Source organism: Puma concolor, chromosome A1 (assembly GCF_028749965.1).
Source record: "Puma concolor isolate L17-30 chromosome A1, mPumCon1.1.hap2, whole genome shotgun sequence".
NCBI classification, from domain to species: domain Eukaryota; kingdom Metazoa; phylum Chordata; class Mammalia; order Carnivora; family Felidae; genus Puma; species Puma concolor.
The window spans coordinates 168,160,395-168,179,656 of NC_141667.1; the positions used below are offsets into that span (position 1 = coordinate 168,160,395).

Genomic DNA, 19,262 nt, shown 5'->3' on the forward strand with positions numbered 1-19,262 from the left:
GCTCCCTGGCACTATAGATTAGTCTGGGTTTTGTAGAATTTTATGTAAATGGCATAATTATTCATCCATGATGTGGCAGGTATCAATCACTCACTCCTGCTTATTGCTAAGCTGTACTCTGTTGTATGGCTATACCATAATTTGTTTATCCATACCTATTTCTAGATACGAAGTTATGTTCATTTTTTGGTTACCATGAATAAAATTGAGCATTCATGTACAAATCTTTGTATTGACATATTTTTTTTTAATTTCACTTATAGAAACACCTGAGAGAATGGCTGGGTCTTATCTCAGCCCTATTTTAACTTTTTAAGAAACTACCAAATTATTCTCTAAAGTAATTGTACCCTTTACATTCACACCAGCAATGTATGAGAATTCCAGTTCTCCCACAGTCTCAGCAACACTTGATAGTATCAATCTTTTCCATTTCAGCCGTTATAATACATGCTTAGTGGTATTCCTTGGCTTGAGTTTATAGTTAATTAGTGACCAATGATTTTGAGCAAATTCTCATGTGCTTATTTGCTATGGGTATATCTTCTTTGGTAAACTGTATTCAAATCTTTTGTGCATTTTTTACTTTGTTTTCTTATTATTGAGTTTTGAGAGTTGCATTTTTTAGAATATTTTATAGAAGTGGATATAAGTCTTTTATCAGATGTTTGCTTTGCTCGTGTATTCTTTCATCCAAGGCTTGTATTTAATTATTTTACAGTGTCTTACAAAGAAGCGAATACCACTAGTCCCACCACTGAGAATTTTAACTTAACCTTTTATCATAATTGTTCCCAGGTTTTATTCAAGATAGAAATACAACTAAAGGTTTTTTTCTTTAAAAAAAAAAAAAGTTTATTTATGTATTTTAGAGAGAGAGAGAAAGAGAGAGAGAATCCCAAGCAGCCTCCTCTGCACTGTCAACACAGAGCCCAATGAGGGGCTCGAACCCGCAAACTGTGAGATCATGACCTGAGCCAAAATCAAGGGTCTAGCGCTTAACCCACTGAGCCACCCAAGAGCCCCAGTTAAGGTCTCTTTGCACAGATATAGTATGGCAGTCTCGGGCTTTCTGCCTCTGAGCTCCAAATCAATCCTTTCTTGAGTGCTGTGAAAATATATGTGGGTCCTTTATAAATCTTTCCTTCTGTAGCTGGAACGGTACTGAGCTTTGTCAGTAGAGAAGGCAGGAGGAAAGAGTTGTGCCTCTGAGTTCGGACATGCCCAGCAGCTGTGTGGACCTCCCTGGGGCCCAGCCTGCCGCTTCCCCAGGGCTCTGCATACAGTGCACACACTGGAGCTCACAGCGAACACTCGGGTGGTTTCGTAGCTCGGCCCTTCCCTGCAAACAGCTTTCTGTGGCACCGCCCGGGGCAGATGTCCAACAATATGCCCAGCACAACAACACCGGGGCTACTTTCCTGCCATCTAGCCACAGCCACCTGTGTCTTCTCATGAAAAGCTCGACCTCAGCGCCATCGGTGCGTGTGGGCGAGCAGCGTGGGAGGGAGTTTTATCTCAGCCCTCGGTGTCTGGGCAGCTCCTTCCCTTTGCCATTTCTACATTGTTCAGAGTCGTCTTCTTCCTAGCCAATGCCTATTGTCCCACTCCCCTGTTACAGTTCTTAATTCCATACGTTTAGCTTCCCTGTTAAAGTGTTGTGTGGTTTCTTTCTCTTTATTGCACCCAAGCCCAACTAGGTACCAGCAAATGTCCTTTTCAACAAGAATCTTAAATTTTTCTTTTTCTTTTCTGTTTTTAATATTTATTTATTTTTGACAGAGAGAGAGCATGAGCAGGGGAGGGGCAAAAAGAGAGAGAGAGAGAGAGGGAGACACAGAACTCGAACCGGGTTCCAGACTCTACGCTGTCAGCACAAAGCCCAACACGGGGCTCAAACTCACAAACTGTGAGAACACGACCTGAGCTGAAGTCGGACGCTCAACCGACTGAGCCACCCAGAAGCCCCTGTATTTTTCTAATAAGGTATCAAGTTAATTAATATTGCTGGTGTAGCTGCTTTTACATCTGGATATCTGGTAGGAATTTATATGTTCTATGCTTGTATTTCCCATCCCGTTGGTGCCAAGGGGGATGATTCTGACCAGGAAGAGCTGACGTGGAGAAGTGACGGTACTCTTGGGGACTCGGCCTCCCAACTCCTCTGAGTTGTGTGTCACTGTGGCCAATGGTGATGCCCAATGGGCAAAGGGACACAGTCCCACTTCAATGCCCAACCTAGTGGTGTTGGACTTGTGGTTTCCCTGGTGTGACCACCAAGCACACCCCCTTTGAAAACCACTGATGACTTGCTCTGGGGCTCTGACTGAAGCTGCTCACCCGACTCATGGAGACCTTATGGCTCTCCAGCTTGAAATTCCCATCAGGGCGTGTGTAAACTCAGACTCTGTGACTAACAGGGTGGGAAAGACCCAACAAGCCTTGCTCGAGCAGCGGCATCCAGCCACCCTGGCTCCAGCAGCATCTTAACCTTGTCTTGATGGCTGCCAGCCCTCCGAGGGAAATGTTATCCCCCACTTCTGGAAGCAGGCCTCTGGCTCCATGGGGCTCTCAACTCACAAAGGGGCACAATTGTGGAACAGGCAACATATTCCTTCAATTCATTTAATGAATGAATATATGGGGGAGAGAGAGAGAGAGAGACCCAGCTCATTGGATATCTCTGGAAGTGCCAGGGTACCAGTTTCTTCCTCTGGAAATTGGCAGTTAAAAGGAAAGAATTGGGGCACCTGGGTAGCTCAGCTGGTTAAGCGCCTAACTCTTGATCTTAGCTCAGGTCTTGATCTCACAGTTCCTGGGATCAAGCCCCACATCAGGCTGTGTGCTGACAGTGCAGAGCCTGCTTGGGGTTCCCCCCCACTCCCCCTCTCTCTGCCTCTCTCCCCTCCACAAGATAAATAAATAAACTTTAAAAAAAAATAAGGAAAAGAATTAAGCACTCACTTTGCCTTTTAGGATAATCCCTAGTTGAAGAGAGAAAGTTCTTATTTACAGAGGAGTTCCAGCTAATAATTATGTAAGGAATGACAGAAGGAGAAAAACATCACTTTGTCACCCCTAACGAAATAATTGAGTCATGCAACAATCATCAAAGGATAATAACACTTGACCAATAGTTGGTGGAAAGATATAATGGAGGGATCAGGCTGTCACCACCCAAACTCTTTGATCAATCGTAGCATCACTAAAAATAGAAACCAGGTGCCTCCTGATGTAATTCAATATGAAGAACACAGCACCAACTGTAACATATTCTTGCTGGGAAAAAAAAATGGTTAAACCTGAATCTAGTCAAGTCTCCAGGGTGAGCTAGAAGAAATACAGGGGATAGATAATAAAGTTAAGTAAAATCACAAGGAAGCAGAGAAACAAATCAGAATGTGGGACATTCTATGGGACGACTGATAGAGCTTATTGAACAAGCCAGTGGCAGGACAAAGCGTGGAGAGGAGCTCTGTTTGATTAAAAGAGACTTAAGAAAGCACAACAACCAAGCGTAATGAGTGGACCTTGATTCAATCCTAGTTTGAATACACCATCTGTACAAATATTTTTGAGACAACCAGGAGAACCTGACCATGGTCTGATTAGATGATGATTCTGAAGAATTATTGCTAATTCTGTCAAATGTGATAATGACATTATGGTTAAGGAAAGTAAGGTTCTTATATTTATGTGTTTGTTTGTTTGTTTGTTTGTTTATTTAATCCAAGTTAGCATATAGTGCAACAATGACTTCAAGAGTAGATTCCTTAATGCTCCTTACCTATTTAGCCCACCCATCTCCCCACACTCCCTCCAGCAACTCTTTTGTTTTCTATATTTAAGAGTCTCTTATATTTTGTCTCCCTCCCTGTTTTTATATTATTTTTGCTTCCTTGCCTTTATGTTCATCTGTTTTGTATCTTAAATTTCTCATATGAATGAAGTCATATGATTTTTGTCTTTCTCTGACTAATTTCACTTAGCATAATACCCTCCAGTTCCATCTATATAGTTGCAAGTGGCAAGATTTCATTCTTTTTGATGGCCGAGTAACACTCCATTGTGTATATATATATATATATATATATATATATATATATATATATATACACATACACCCACCACATCTTCTTTATCCATTCATCCATTGATGGACATTTGGGCTCTTTCCATACTTTGGCTATTGTTGATAGTGCTGCTATAAACATGGGGTGCATGTGTCCCTTCGAAACAGCACACCTGTATCCTGTGGATAAATGCCTAGTAGTGCAATTGCTGGGTCGTAGGGTAGTTTTCTTTTTAATTTTTTGAGGAACCTTCATACTGTTTTCCAGAGTGGCTGCACCAGTGCAAACTGGTGTCATCAGTGCAAATTCCCGTCATCAGTGCAAAAGAGATCCTCTTTCTCTGCATCCTTGCCAACATCTGTTGTTGCCTGAGTTGTTAGTGTTAGCCATTCTGACAGGTGTGAGGTGGTATCTCATTGTAGTTTTAATTTGTATTTCCCTGATGATGAGTGATGTGGAGCATTTTTTCATGTGTCCATTGGCCATCTGGATGTCTTCTTTGGAGAAGTGTCTATTCATGTCTTTTGCCCATTTCTTCACTGGATTATTTGTTTTTCGGGTGTTGAGTTTGATAAGTTCTCTATAGATTTTGGATCCTAACCCTTTGTCTGATATGTCATTTGCAAGTATCTTCTCCCATTCCATTGGTTGCCTTTTAGTTTTGCTGATTGTTTCCTTCACTGTGCAGAAGATTTTATCTTGATGAGGTCCCATTAGTTCATTTTTGCTTTTGTTTCCCTTGCTTCCAGAGCTGTGTTGAGTATGAAGTTGCTGCGATTGAGGTCAAAGAGGTTTTTGCCTGCTTTCTCCTGGAGGATTTTTTTTTTTTAATAATTTTTTTCAACGTTTTTTAATTTATTTTTGGGACAGAGAGAGGCAGAGCATGAACGGGGGAGGGGCAGAGAGAGAGGGAGACACAGAATCGGAAACAGGCTCCAGGCTCTGAGCCATCAGCCCAGAGCCCGACGCGGGGCTCGAACTCACGGACCGTGAGATCGTGACCTGGCTGAAGTCGGACGCTTAACCGACTGCGCCACCCAGGCGCCCCTCTCCTGGAGGATTTTGATGGCTTCCTGTCTTATGCTTAGGTCTTTCATCCACTTTGAGTTTATTTTTGTGTATGGTATAAGAAAGTGGTCCAGGTTCATTCTTCATGTTGCTGTCAGTTTTCCCAGCACCATTTGTTGAAGAGACTGTCTCTATTCCATTGGATATCCTTTCCTGCTTTGTCAGAGATTATTTGGCCATACGTTTGTGGGTCCATTTCTGGGTTCTCCATTCTGTCCCATTGATCTGAGTGTCTGTTTTTGTACCAGTACCATACTGTCTTGATGATTATAGCTTTGTAATACATCTGGAGGTCTGGGATTCTGTTGCCTCCACCTTTGGTTTTCTTTTTCAGGATTACTTTGGCTATTCGCGTCTTTTCTGGCTCCATACAAATTTTAGGATTGTTTGTTCCAGCTCTGTGAAGAATGCTGGTGTTATTTTGATAGGGATTGCAAGGAAGGTAAGGTTCATATATGTTCTGATATATCTGGGAGGGAAATGACACAATGTCTAGGATTTTCTTGAAAATAACAAAGAAAAATAAAATAGAAATGAAACGGTGAAACAAATGTGGGAAAATCTTGATAACTTGAATCTGGAGGAACAGTATATAGGGATTCATTGCACTAGTCTCTGCAATTTTGTGCATATTTTATAATACAATGATTCAAAGCCTTTTAGGCAATCGATTAAGCAATATAACAGAATAGAAATTAGAAACTTTGAAAATGAATAACAAGGGAACCAAATATCAAAATTGGGGGGGAGGTGTGGAAAAAATCTTCACAGGAAAACTTGTAGCCTTAAATGTTTATATCAGGAAAAAAATAAAGAGTGAGAAAAGTACATAAGCATTTCAATTAAAAACTTAGGAAAAGGCATTCTTCTGCATCTCGCCCAGATGGAGTAATGGGAGCTGGACTTACCCTTCTGCCTGAAACAACAGACACTGGACAGCATACAGGACAGAGCGACTCCCCAAATACTGAGCATCAGGCAACAAGAGAAGTAATCCCGGATAGACAGCAAACAAAGAGGTGCTCAGTATGCTTAGCCCAGCTCACTTCCTGCATCAAACTGCCAGGCCGTAGGGAAGAGAGGGGAAACCAGGTGGAACACTACCTGCGCCCCCCACCGGTCTCCATGAGGTGAAGAGATGGGAGTCACCAGAGGAGACAAGGCAGCTAAAGCTCAAAGAACAGAGTCACAGAGAGAAGAGAGAGCTGCATGGAGCTGGCAGTGGACAAATAGACAAAGGGCCCACATCCATCCTCACAGAGCAAGTAAAGAGGGGTGAATTTGGAGCCGAGGGGCAGAAAGTCCATGATCTGCACAAGGTATCTGTTGAAAGGGACCTTTATTTGCATCTCTCTCTTGAACAGTGACTAGAAACAAATAGGATAAAAGGTAAAGTTAAAACTCTAAGTGGTGGGACTTTGGGTGTGTGTTATTTCAGCTTTGTAACTTTCTGTATATTTCAAGTGAAGCAAAGAAGTCTTTGAAAAAGGGATTGATCTATTAAGCTTGAGAAAAGCTGAGCTGGTAGTTCAATCCCCCTACATCTAAAGAAACTGATCTCCATCAACTTTTTACATTTGTATGACCTGATATCTGTTGGAGAAGTAAGATGTTGTTCCCATGGTTCACTCACCAATCATTTATTCATTAAACATTTAATGAACATCTCCATTCCTGTAACCGTACCAGGTACAGGCTCTCTACCCTCAAGTTCCTCACAGCCCAGTCTTTGTGCAAGATGCAAACCTCAGACAGTTAAACTGGACCATAAGGGAAGAGAATGTAAGTGCGGTATTTGCTGGGAAGGCGTTCTGGAAGTCTTCCCGGCACAGGGACGTCTGAACTGTGCTGAAAGAGATAATATGAATTATCCAGGTAAAGAGAGGCTGGAATGATTTTTCAGAGGCAGCAGTTGTTTGAAAAAAATAGAAAGTCTAGCTCAATTTTCACCTATAAAATAATTAAACCAAGAGAGTGGAAAAAAATTGATCCTACATAAGAAATGTCTGGAAGAAAGAGCTAAATAAAATGATTTTGATGGAGTTAAGGCATTTATTAACGATCTCTGGTCCTACAGCTCTCATAATGCCAACAGAACTTTACAAAAGGTTGTATTTGGGGCACAGTCCATTTCTGGCTATCTGCGATGTTAACGGTTTGAAGTGGTTCAGGTAACTCAGCATGCATTTCAGACTAGAAGCAAAGTATTCTGGGACAGGGGACATGGATCTCTTTCATGAAATATGCACTTTATCACATTCATCTCCTCAGTGAAAGTAATATGGCATTTGGCTGGTCTCCCCTGTTTATCCTGGGTTTTTCCAAGAGATACTGCAAGGGAAGATTGCTGTTTTCCATGGATGTGTAATTGAATATTTCTGATCTTATTGTCTATTTGTTAAGTCATGCTGCAAACCTTTCCCTTGGGAGAAGGCACTGTGTTGTTGTTCCAATACCTGAAGTGATTCATATGTCTGGAACGAAAAGATGATCCCATACTGGTGCCACTGATAATGCCATCGTTATTGCTGTGCTGGGCAGAGAACCAAGGCTGTAACTAAATCAGCTGATCTTTGACACATGTGTAAAGCACTTAAGCTACCGTGCAATTCAGGGTTTCAGCTTGCACTGACTTGACGATTGAATTCTGATTTCCACTCAGGGTTTTCTATTAACATTGTGAGACGGGATTGGAAAAGATTGACTTGTGACATGCTTTCCACAAAACAGAGATGAACCCCACCCTAGTTGTGGCAGTTACAGTCCCTTAACTAATGTTAAATCTTGAGGATTTTTGTTGCCATTTACTTTTTTAAATTAGTAATTGAATTTTTTAGGGTAGTTTTAGGTTCATAGCAGAATTAAGGGGCAAGGACATGGATTCTCACATACCCCCTGTCTCCATACATGCGCTGACTCCCCTACATCAACATCCCCATGGAGTGGTACATTTGTTACAACTAATGAACCCACATCAACACATCACTGTCACCCAAAGTCCATAGTTTACGTTAGGGTTCACTCTTGGTGTTGTACATCCTGTGGGTCTCAACCAATGTAGCCATCATTAGAGTATCATACAGAATAGTCTCACTGTCCTAAAAATCCTCTGTACTCAGCCTTTTCATCTCTACCTCTTCTGCAAACCCTCAAAACCATTGATTTTTATTTTTACTGTCTCCATAGGTTTGCCTTTTCGATAATGTCATATAGTTGGAATCATACAGTAGATAGTCTTTTCCGATGGGCTTCTTTTACTTAGTAATATACATTCAAGCTTCCTCCATGCTTTTTCATGGCTTGAGTATATAGTTCATTTCTTTTTGTTGCTGAACAATATTTCATTGCCTGGATGTGCCGCAGTTTATTTGTCCGTTCACTTACTTAGGGGCATTTTGGTTGCTTCCAAGTTTCAGCAATTATGAGTTTATGTGTAAAGCCACGCTATGCGTGTGCAGGTTTTGTGTGACATGTTTTCAGCTCCTTTGGGTAAATACCAGGGGGTACAACTGATGGATCCCATGGTAAGAAGATGTTTTGTAAGAGATGCCAAACTGTCTTCCAAAGTGGCTGGACCATCTTGTGTCCCGAGTTCCTGCTGCTCTACGGTCTCCCCAGTGTGTGGTGTTACCACCGTCCTAGATCTGGGCCATTCTCATAGACGTGTAGTAATGTCTCGTGTGTAGCGATACCCATAGTTGTTCTACTCATCATTTCCCTGATGACAGATGGTGTGGAGCATCTTTTCATATGCTTGCTTGCTATCTATAGATCTTTGGTGAGGTGGCTGTTTAAGGTCTGTGGCTCATTCTTAATCAGGTTGTATTTTGGTTGTTAAGAGTTTTTTTAAAAACATTTTGAATACCAGTCCTTTATCGATATGTCTTTTGCAAATATTTACTTCTAATCTATGGCCTGTTTTATTTTTTGACCTATATTTGTCTGTTGCAGAGCAGATGTGTTTAATTTTAGGGAAGTCCAGCTTACCAATTATTTCCTTCATGTTTGAAATTTGTTTTTTTGACTCATTGTTTTCCATTTCACTCTGCTAAAGATTGCTGTCCCCTAAGCATCCTGCCTGGATGTCGCCTGGAAGAGGCGACTAATTGGAACTTCCCTTCTGTTCTTTCCCCTGGCATCGATGCCAATGCCTTTTCTATAGATCCCACCGAGTTGCTATTAGCATTAAACAAGGTAATGTTTTTGAACAGATTTTGGAAACTGAAAGCAGCTGTACACGTCAGGTGGCATTACCGGTCTCTTGATAGCACACGCACAGTCTCTTGCACATGCAAACACTTGCATGTTAAAAAGAGACTAATTTCTCATTACAGTTGATGCTAGTTAACTTCAGGATACTAGTTAAAAAGAGACAAATTTCTCATTACAATGGACAGTATTCTTTGGAATCTAAGAGATAAGAAGCAGCAAACATCATTTTTTTTTTTTAATTTTTTTTTTCAACGCTTATTTATTTTTGGGACAGAGAGAGACAGAGCATGAACGGGGGAGGGGCAGAGAGAGAGGGAGACACAGAATCGGAAACAGGCTCCAGGCTCTGAGCCATCAGCCCAGAGCCTGACGCGGGGCTCGAACTCACGGACCGCGAGATCGTGACCTGGCTGAAGTCTGACGCTCAACCGACTGCGCCACCCAGGCGCCCCGCAAATATCATTTTTAATTCCAGAGGTTGTCAACCTTCACTATCTTAGGGAGAGTGTGGGTCTATTTCAGTGCCTTTGTCTCTGCAAGCACCAAGAATTATTTTGTGATTTTGCACGATTTCCCCAATTTATGTTGATCTCGTGCTCCAGGCTTTTCTCTCCATTTACTTTGACATAACTAAATAACAGTGCAGTGTACTTGGAATAATTGAAAGCAACAAAAGAAAACAGAGAGAAATGGAGTGGGGGGGGGGAGAGGAAGAGGGGGAAAGGGGAGAGAAGAAAGAGGGGGAGAGAGGGAAAGGGGAGGAAGAGGGGTGGAGGGAGGGAGGGGAGGAGAGGGAGAGAGGAGGAGGGAGTTTTCTTGCTGCAGATGTAGTCAACAACTATAGAAAGGAAGGTATCATTATTGGCAACTGTCATAACCAGGTGGTTTGTGATATGTCACCTCTATCCTGTCATCATGGGAGTTTTGTTGAAGGTCAGAGCCAGTATTTCGGGGAAGTTGGGACAGTTTGAATCTTGTTTAAGTGACTATGAGTGTTTGGGAACTGTGGCCCCCCGTGTGTTTTTCCTTTAACAACATCTCCATTTCCAATATTTATACTCCTCATATACACGAGTATGTATGCGTGTTCCCTGTGTCCATTCTCCCTTTGTCACACATGTCCCCTTAAGTGCATTAATGCTTTCTCTGCTTTCCAGAGTCCAAATCCACAAATACCTGGGGTTCAAGTCCTTAGACATAATGCTCCTACCAGTCAACAAAAAGGAATAGACAAAGTGAACACATTGGGGGAAAAGATTAAACTTCTTTCTGTTTCATACGAAATACTGACGCTGAAGAAGGACAAAAGTAAAACTTACAGCACACTACAGAGACAAGGGCATTGATGACATCCAGCAGGTGATGGTCATCCATTCGAACAATATTTATGGCTCGTCTCAATAAGAAAAATTTAATGCCCTGTGACCTTACAACTCATAAGTGAAAAAAGCAACTTTTACAACAGTGCTGAAAACTCACATGGCATTGCCAGATATGGGTTGTAAAGATAAAAGAAAGTTTATCGAAGTATCACTAATTACAATACACTTAAATAAACCATGACAGGAGAAAAAAAAAATTCTTTAATGGCTTATCTTTCCCATAGAAATAGGATGATATGGGGCGCCTGGGTGGCGCAGTCGGTTAGGCGTCCGACTTTAGCCAGGTCATGATCTCGCGGTCCGGGAGTTCGAGCCCCGCATCAGGCTCTGGGCTGATGGCTCAGAGCCTGGAGCCTGTTCCCGATTCTGTGTCTCCCTCTCTCTCTGCCCCTCCCCTGTTCATGTTCTGTCTCTCTCTGTCCCAAAAATAAATAAACGTTGGAAAAAAAAATTTAATAAAAAAAGAAATAGGATGATATAGGGTCGCCTGGGTGGCTCAGTCGGTCAAGCATTTGGCTCTTGACTTTGGCTCAGGTCATGATCCCATGGTGGTGAGGTCGAGCCCTGCGTAGGGCTCCAAACTGAGCATGGCTCCTGCTTAAGATTCTGTCCCTCTCTCTGCCCTTTCCCCACAAGCACGTGTGCACTCTCTCTGTCTTCTCAAAAAAAAAAAAAAAAAAAAGGATTATAAATTATTATCAAATAAAGTAATCAAAAGTAGGGAGTCAGAATTTTAGGAAATAATATTTTTAAAGTGTTGCAGAAAGTTAATTGATATAATGTTTAAAATACTATTAAGTAATAATTATATTGTCATAATAATTATGTTATATAGTTATACTGTTTATTTGGTAATATATTGTTAATATATTATTTTAAAACTACTTTGTTATTTTTCAGCTTTTAAAATTTTATTTTTTTACTTTTTATTTATTTTTTTTTAATTTTTTTTTTTTCAACGTTTATTTATTTTTGGGACAGAGAGAGACAGAGCATGAACGGGGCAGGGGCAGAGAGAGAGGGAGACACAGATCGGAAACAGGCTCCAGGCTCTGAGCCATCAGCCCAGAGCCCGACGTGGGGCTCGAACTCACGGACCGCGAGATCGTGACCTGGCTGAAGTCGGACGCTTAACCGACTGCGCCACCCAGGCGCCCCTAAAATTTTATTTTTGATGGCTTCTCGTTTTAAATAAATATTAACTTTTGTATCAAATTCTGTGTTTGCAATTTTAATTTTTTTTTCTTAAAGAGGACACTCCCTATAGGTTTGTATAAACTTCAGGTTCCCAAAACCAGCATTTACTCCGCACCCATATCTCATGTCCCATCAGCCCAAGGACGTATCTTTTGTCCGTCGTATGCATCAAAACCCCAAAGCCTTTGGATTCCGGGGCCTACACCCAAATCTGATATACCCCAGGCTTGTGGTGGCATGAATTCATTCACTTACTAATGTGGCTTTAATTCCCTCTGTGATGGTATCTAGGGCCTTCCTTCCCATCAAGGTTGGGCATGCATTTTTAACGCATATTTGAAAACAGCCTTTCTTCTTGGGGCACCTGGGTGGCTTGGTCGGTTGAGTGTCCGACTTCGGCTCAGGTCATGATCTTGTGGTCCGTGAGTTCGAGCCCCGCGTCGGGCTCTGTGCCGACAGCTTAGAGCCTGGAACCTGCTTCGGATTCTGTGTCTCCCTCTCTGCCTGCCTGCTCCTCCCTCACTTGTGCTCTGTCTCTCTCAAAAACAAAAATAAACATAAAAAATATTTTTAAAAAATAAAGCATATTTGAAAACACTTGATCCAGTGTCTTATGTGTTCAGAACAGGAAGGAATGTCTTGTATCAGCTTTGTCAGCTGCGTGGCTGGAAGTGAACACTTATTTTCTTCTGTAACTTAATTGATGCTCACATATCATAGGGTCCAAATTCCTCTTGAATAAACTAATGACAACGCCTACACAGGTCCTGTAATTTCCAATATGCTTGTCTCACTTGACCTGTACAAGAACCTGGGGCATGTTAGAGGTGCCATCGTCCCAAACAGACGAAGGAAGCAGAGCCTGGAGATGTGGCTTCTCTGAGATGACGCAGCTGGAGCCTGGGAGGGCGAGGTTCCCAGGCAGCTGCCCATTCCTCTCTGGCCGCTTTCCACCTGGATCGCTACTGAAATAACTCGGTCTAATTCCCCCAATCCATGACCGCGCAGCCGCAGACCAAAACACGTGTTTCTCAAGCTGAGTCTGCCCTGGAATGGGGGGAAGGAATGAAAGGAATTCCCCCAGTATGGCACATCCCAGAATAGTCCCACCAGGTAAACATTCTTTCCTAATAGAAATCCGCTGGGGTGAAAAATTAGTACCTTCCCCAACGCGAGTCAACTGCTGTTGCTAAAATCAGAGCATGATGCGTTACCACTAAGCCCCTCTAAAAAGTGCCATTTCCAAGCAGCTGATGGCTTGTGGAAAGGACAGATGGCACTGGAGGCATCCGCCTCTGGGGGAGGGCTCGAGGGCTGGTCGCGGTCACGGCTGCTTCATGGGTCTGGCCGGAGCCTTGGAACCCAGGGATCATCTCTCACCCTGAGTCTGGAAGCTGAGTAACTGAAGGGAGGTTTTTCTATACTGACAGTTTCGCTTGGTTCCATAAGTCATCATTTATTACATTTTGAATTAGGAGGAATGTCAGAATCTCTTATCAAACCTGTTTCCCAAGCACAACGTGTCTCCCTGTAATTAATATCACAGGCTTCTTGCTCGGCTCTGCGGCCTTCTCGGCTGTGTTGCTGACATGAAGCCTGGCAATTACAGTTGTGATTTATACGCAGCTGCAGTTGAAGAGGCTTCTAAAATAAATACAATTTCTTTGAGGGGAAATCTGTTTTAGGAACTGGCTTTGGGGGGCGCCTGGGTGGCTCAGTCGATTAAGCATTCGACCCCTGATTTCGGCTCAGGTCATGATCTCACAGTTTTGTGGGTTCAAGCCTGGTGCTGGGCTCTGTGCGCTGACCTCGAGGAGCCTGCTTGGAATTCTCTCTCTCTGCCCCTCCCTCACACTGTCTCTCTCTCTCAAAAAAAAAAAAAAAAAAAAAAAAAAAGGAACTGGCTTGGGGAAAACAGAGGGGTGCCTGGGAGAGGTTCAGTTGGTTAAGTATTCGACTTCCATTCAGGTCATGATCTCATGGCTTGTGGGTTCGAGCCCCGCATCCGGCTCTGGGCTGACAGCTCAGAGCCTGGAACCTGCTTCAGATTCTGTGTCTCCCTCTCTCTCTGCCCCTCCCCCCACTCAAGCTCTCTCTTTCTCGCTCAAAAATAAACATTAAAAAGTATATTAAAAATAATTAAACATTTAAAAAATTAAAAGAAAATACAAAGAAATAAAAAATAGAAACAAACAACTATGTACCTCTCTTCTCCGAAATGCACGTAAGGCCATCGAGGCCACTCATAGGTTTGCAGTCAGAGCGACTCCACAAGGCAGATACTTTAGAAGAGCTGTGCCTTCAAATGTGGTTGAGAACAGCCTCAGGTGCTGGGGAGCAGGTATGCACTTTTTAAAGATGAAATGACTATCGCATCACTTGCCGTTTCCAAATGTATTGGATTCTTTCACTCATCCTCTTTCCCCTTCACTGGTAATGTTTGTCATTACTTAAAAGGCATTTAAAATGAAACAGAAGTAAATTCTTCTACGTCCACAAGCCCGGCGAAACAAGTGTTGCTGGAACGGATTTTGAACACCTGCTTCAAAATTTCTGACGGTGGTCTCGCTTTGGCACAAGGAAGCCACTGTCTTCGTGTCCCAGCCAAACCACAAGAAGAGTCCTGTTAATGTCCTGCCACACAGGCTTTCTGCGTCTGATGCTTCCGCACTGCTGCGTGGTCTAAATCCTTCCATCCCCTGGCAGCCTCGGTGGACCTTTTCCCCTGGCCTCTCAGGGCAGCTCTGAATCACTCCACAGAGAGGGTTATGGACTCAGAGCCACTGTGCTACCAGACAAAACGAGGGGGCAGAAATTATAGAATTACATTTCCCTTTGACCAGACATTTTCTGCGTTGCACACTGAAAATCCCACACATTCTTGGGTGTTGGTTAGCAGTGTGTTCAGGGAACATCTAGTTCTGCAATGAAACCCCATCTCTCTGGAAGGGAGTCTCACCGCCATCTCCCCTGTAAGTGAGTATGGTGGGCATATCTTATATTTGTCTGGTCAGCAACCCTTCCTCTGCAGAATGTTGGCGAAGGGCATGTGCAAAGCAGCTGTGCCTGGTGCCTAGAAGGTCATCAATAAATAAATGTCTTGTATTAAATTGTATGCCACTGCAGCAGCCCACGGCAGGCAGTGATGAAATCGCCGATCAGGGTATTTTCTGGGAGCGCATGCCCGCTGAAGGAGAGGCATGGGACTAGTGAAGAAATGCACATCATCTGGAGGTTTCCAGTTGGAGGGGAATGACTCTGTTCCCTCTGGACGCAATAGTCAGTGAGACTTAGGCCGTCCTCTGTTGTAGAGAAAAGGTGTCCAATTTGAAACTGTATTTCTGGAAATAAGAAAGTATGTACATGCAGGGTGGCCAGGAAGGGGAAGAGGGCCATCCATAACTCTTGTTTGTTACAGGGCCAGCATCCATGATTTTGTGAGACGCTTCTCACATCATCCATCCCTAACTATAGGGAGAGCTTATGAGCAGGTTAGATCAATCAGAACTTCCCCCAGATCCCGAAGCTCAGCCACAGCAAAGGCTGGGATGTGACTGCCGTTGGAAGCCCCCAACAGCACTATTTGTGGAGAAGGCCCCCGAATCCCTGCTGCTGAAATCTCTGGGGCCAAAGCAGCCCTGGGTCCTTATTTCTCAAGCCCCAAACTCAGTATTTGCATTTGATTCAGTGAGTGAATCCTTCCAAGGAACCCTGCTCATTCAACCCTCTGCTGCAATGGCATGTAATTAACACAAGACATTTATTTATTGATGACCTTCTAGGCACCAGGCCCTGCGCCAGGTTCTTCACATAGAAAATCCATCACCTTCTGCAGTTGTGGGAGGCCTCTCTCAGACACACCTGCAGCTGCTAGTTCCTGCATCCGGGCTGAGGTGCTGGTGTGGGAAGAGCCCAGAAGCCCTCTGAACCTGGAATGGAATCATTCTGAGCTGTGTGTTCTACATCATCTCCCAGCCTTTCCCCTCGGGCCAAAGCTTTGATTGCCCACCGCAGCAGCCGGCTTCATGGAACACCTTTTGCTGGCTGCCACCCTTTCCCTGAGTTATTCTTCCTCCCCCGCCAGCCCCCCCCCCCCCCCCCCCCCCGTCCCAAATCCTTTCTCTCAAATCCTTGTCTTTAGGTCTGCTCCTGGGAGAAACCCGAGGAAGCCAGAGGGTGTGATGTTAGATCTATTAGACAGTCTGCAAATGCTAATCGACCCCATTTTATAGGCGAGGACACTGGGGCTGAGGAGGCAGGGATCACTGGCCTGGTAGATGGGTGTGTGGAGGATGGAAATTAGAATCTGCCCTGTGGCTCCTGGCTGGCTCAGTCAAGAGTGTGACTCTTGATCTCGGGGTCATGAGTTCGAGCCCCACATTGGGGGTAGAGTTTCCTTAGAACAAAAAAAACGTGCCTTGAGAATTTACCCTGCAACTCCAGCCCCCCACCGAGGCAAGGGGTTCTCAGCCTTGGCACTGGTGACATTTTGGGCAGGATTGCTCCTTGCTGTGAAGGGCTGTCCTGCGTGACACACAATGTTTGGCACCACCCGTGGCCTCTATGCACGCCAGGAGCACCTGCCCTAGTTGTGACAAGCAAAAAGTCTCCAAATTGCCACACATCCCTGGGGGAGGGGGGGTTCCTCCGTGGTGAGGACCACTTGGCTGAGAGAGTCAGCTTCAGCTGGAGAAACGCTGTGAGAGATCTGGGGTCTACACTGTTGGAGAAAAGCGAGTGACAGCACACTCATGGCCTGTTTATTGACCCTGCGTAAACCTTTGGTCCAATCGCGCGCATTCTGACTCCAGATCTGGCCCACTTTCCATCATGCTGGCTCCCTGAGATCAATTGTTCCACTGCTCTGCTTGTTAGAAAGTTCTTTCCTATTGAGACCAAATGCGTTTGCCCGGCTCTTACTTCATCTGTGTGTCCTGCAGAGCCACGCCCAAAGCCTAATCCCCCGTCACGGGCTGACATCTCAGCTCTGTGAAAATCACTCATGTGTCCTCTGCCCTATAGATCAGCACTGACCGTGTGCCAGGGGACAGCTGTGGACTCGGGCTTCAAACCTCTAGGCTCTTTCTCAACCTTAGAGCAGGAATTTCCAGGGGCCTAGAGTCTCTGTGTTTCAAAGCTTCCAGGTAATTCTGATGTAGACAGTATTTAGGGATAGTCCAGTATTTACAAACCTTGGACCTAACTCATTCCAGCTCTGGGCAATAGAATTCTGATTTGTTTCTTTAAAAAATTTTTTTTTCATGTTTACCTATTATTATTTTTTTGAGAGAGAGAGACAGAGAAAGAGAGCATGAACAGGAAGGGAGAGAGAGAGAGAGAGAGAGCAGAGAGAGAGAGAGAAGGAATCCTAAACAGGCTCCACACTGTCAGCATGGAGCCTGACACAGGGCTCGATCCCATGAACTGTGAGATCATGACCTGAGCCTAGATCAAGAGTCAGAAACCCAAGAGTCAGAAACTCAACCAACTAAACTGCTCAGGTGCCCCCTGATTTGTTTCTTTTTAAATTTTTTGTTAATGTTTATTTTATTTTTGAGAGAGAGAGACAGAGTGTGAGTGGGGGAGGGGCAGAGAGAGAGAGAGAGAGAGACAGAATGTGAAGCAGGCTTCAGGCTCTGAGCTGTCAGCATGAAGCCTGATGGGGAGCTTGAATCCATGAACCATGAGATCATGACCTGAGCTGAAGTTGGATGCTTAACTGACTGAGCTAGGCAGGCATCCCCTCTCCTGTGATTTTTTTTTAATGTTTTTATTTATTTTTGAGAGAGAGAGACAGCATGAGTGGGGGAAAGGCAGAGAGAGAGGGAGACACAGAATCCAAAGCAGGCTCCAGGCTCTGAGCTGTCAGCACAGAGCCTGATGTGGGCCTCGAACTCACAAACCATGAGATCATGACCAGAGCTGAAGTCAGATGCTCAACCGACTGAGCCACCCAGGTGCCCCTGCAATTTGTTTTTTAAAGCAGTGATGCAGTCGATGGTTTTTGAAAAAAGTATGAAAAAAAACTCTTAAAATAATAGGTTATTCCATACAAGGTCAAAGACGTACCTGTTTCTGTCCAGTTTCATTGTCAGTAAAACAGCTTTTATAAAGTTTATACAAAAAGAGCCTAGAAGTTGATATAAAAATTGTTATATCAGGCTTACTTCTCCAAATAGTGGGATTAAAAGAGATTTTAAAATATTTCTTCTTTGCCCTTTTCGTCATGTTAAAGCTTATCAAACGAGTATCTGTGTGCATACATATATATACATACACGTACATGTATTCACATGTATTCCAATCAGTTTTTAAATGTTACTCACATAATTGTAAAGATGACCACCGTTTTGCTATTTGTCATACACAGGGGTGCTGACTCTTGGTGGAAACAAGTTACAGAAGGGCCGGGCACAGAGACCTGGACCACTCCAGGAATACGAAAGCATTGGAATGACCGATCTGGGCTAGACTCCAGGTCACCTCCCTCGTTTCAGGGAGTGGGGAAGCACACCTAGCGGTCACGGGACCACAGCACATCCAGATGAAGACCTGAGTTAAAGAAAAAGTGATAGCAGGGAAAAGAGTACCAAGCCTGGGTGAAAAAATAAACATAGGCTATTGTGTCCACTCAAGCCAAACCACCGTTCGTTCAGCTCGCGGGCTAAACGTAACCCCTCATAAATTGCGAGTGCTTGTTTGATTCCCATTTGCCCAAGGGTTTGATTTACATGCCCTATATTCTATTTTAAGGGTTTGAGGCTTCCCAAATGAGCACACGATTTTCCTCTTTCCTTTATAACTGCCCCCTTCTTTTTCAACGCAATAAATTGCAATGGTTTGCATTCTTCTTGGAAGAGTTTTTCCTGGTTTCCCCTGGGGCCCCAACTAAATACCCCAAATGCAATGGTAAGGCATTTAACTCACCTCCCTTCTAGTTAGATGTTCTGTCTTCTCTTGGTAGAGTCCTATGTTGTTTCCGGCTGCTGGAAGCAGGGTCCGGGACAGTTCACTCCTCAGCCACAGACAGGACTTTGGCTAATGAGCACAAAGAAAGTTTGCAGGTCTGTACAAAACCCCACCTACCCAATCCTCACTTCTTTTTAAAGTGAAATACGTCTACATTTCAAACTACATCACAGCAACTGGATACCATAGAGGACAGCCTTTGTTCTGCTGGAAGCATTTTCTGGATCTTTTGAGGGTGATTCCATTTCATGTTGCAAGGAGTGTGCGTGCGTGTGTGTGTGTGTGTGTGTGTGTGTGTGTGTGTGTAGCACAGAGGGGGAGAGAGAGAGAGAGATTCAGAGATAGAGATGTGTCTGCATGC

At 43.8% G+C, this 19,262-nt stretch overlaps 1 long non-coding RNA gene across 1 annotated transcript in view; it reads right to left on the bottom strand.

The window, feature by feature from the left end:
• The window catches only part of LOC147584638 (uncharacterized), a 57,339-nt gene extending 41,370 nt beyond the window's left edge, over nt 1-15,969 (bottom strand). Inside the window, exon 1 of the long non-coding RNA XR_015251885.1 lies at nt 14,137-15,969. This is a non-coding gene — a long non-coding RNA (uncharacterized LOC147584638). The remainder of the gene's footprint in view (nt 1-14,136) is intronic.
• Between the last annotated feature and the right edge of the window lie 3,293 nt (nt 15,970-19,262).